This window comes from Euprymna scolopes, chromosome 40 (genome assembly GCF_053919585.1).
Source record: "Euprymna scolopes isolate OS-2025 chromosome 40, ASM5391958v1, whole genome shotgun sequence".
Lineage (NCBI taxonomy): Eukaryota > Metazoa > Mollusca > Cephalopoda > Sepiida > Sepiolidae > Euprymna > Euprymna scolopes.
In genome coordinates, this window is record NC_136521.1 from 44,606,073 (window position 1) to 44,607,637 (window position 1,565).

At 36.1% G+C, this 1,565-nt stretch overlaps 1 pseudogene; it reads left to right on the forward strand.

The window, feature by feature from the left end:
- On the forward strand, nucleotides 1-117 carry LOC145265907 (5S ribosomal RNA; annotated as a pseudogene).
- Nucleotides 118-1,565: the final 1,448 nt, after the last annotated feature.

Here is a 1,565-nt window from a genome sequence, read left to right on the forward strand (position 1 = left end):
ATGTACGGCATAATCACGTTGACACACCGGTTCTCGTCAGATCACCGAAGTTAAGCAACGTTGAGCCTGGCTAGTACCAGATGGGTGACCATTTGGGAATTCTAGGCGCTGTATGTGCTTTCCGCTTATCTCGACATTGTTTCCAGTCGTTCTGAACCTCCACTTGCCATTGGTATTCAACAATGTCGAATCAGGAGAGGTGTGGTTGGATATTGCGCAACTCTTGCCACAAAAATTTCCCGCGCAGGCACCCTTACTGTGGGTATCCATAGTCTATCAAGACTGAAGGAGGCCTCATATCTAACATCGTGAAAATATCAAAGCTATAAGTAAGAGGAACACAGTCAGAAAAAGAGAGTTCATTTTGCAGTATTTTGGAAAGAAGCTACTGGAATAAGAAGCTGTATTACAATGAGATATTAGAACATCGAATTGAAGACCAATAGACCAACGAGTCAAACAATCTGGAATAAAGGAAGCAGGAAATAGATCAGACAATTCTAAAGAACACATGCCAAAATCTGTGATTATAGAAAAGACTGAGACTAGCAATATCGTTTCTGTGAGTTAGAGGTTTCAGAAAAGAGAGGGTTGAACCAATCAAATCACTCATACGTTTTTGCACTTAAGAACCCTTAAATGGGATGGAGATTCACAACCCCAAATATGACAACAGATACTAATTCACTTTGCAGACAGATTGGTAAGGTGAAATTGGTTTTCATAGGTGGTGGAAAAGGTGAGTATTTATAATGAAATCGATTGAAATAAATTTCGATAAATTTCTGTTTTTTTTTTTTTTAATGAAAATTGCACCAGACAATGCGTGAAGCTACTTGGTGTAAGGGGCTAACAAAGTCAAAATCTGATTATTGCAAAGACGGAAGATGCCTATTGATCTTAGTCTTGAAAAGACCAAAGCTACAGGTAGGAGGAAAACAGTCACTAGGAAGAGAGTTCCACAATTTTGCAGTATTTTGGAAAGAAGTTACTGGAATAAGAAGCTGTATTACAATGAGGTACTAAAACGAGTCAAACAAGCTGGAATAAAAAAAAAAAGCAGTGAATGTTATATAATCAGTCGATATAATTTATTGGTTGCTCTTTTAGCAAATGCATGCAAATAATATGTGTGCGTGCGTGCGTGCGTGCGTGCGTGCGTGTGTGTGTGTGTGTGTGTGTGTGTGTGTGTGTGTGTGTGTGTGTGTGTACGGCATAATCACGTTGGTACACCGGTTCCCGTCAGATCACAGAAGTTAACTCTTGCCACAAAAAAATTTCACGCGCAGACACTCTTACCGTGGGTATTCATAGCCTGTCAAGATTTAAGGAAGCCTTTATATATATATATATATATATATATATATATATATATATATATATATATATATATGCGTGTGTATATATATATACATATATATATATGCGTGTGTATATATATATATGCGTGCGTATATATATAGATATATATGCGTGTGTATATATATACATATATATATGCGTGTATATATATATATATATATATATTAATTTTATTTATACAAACATTAATGGCATTAATGTTT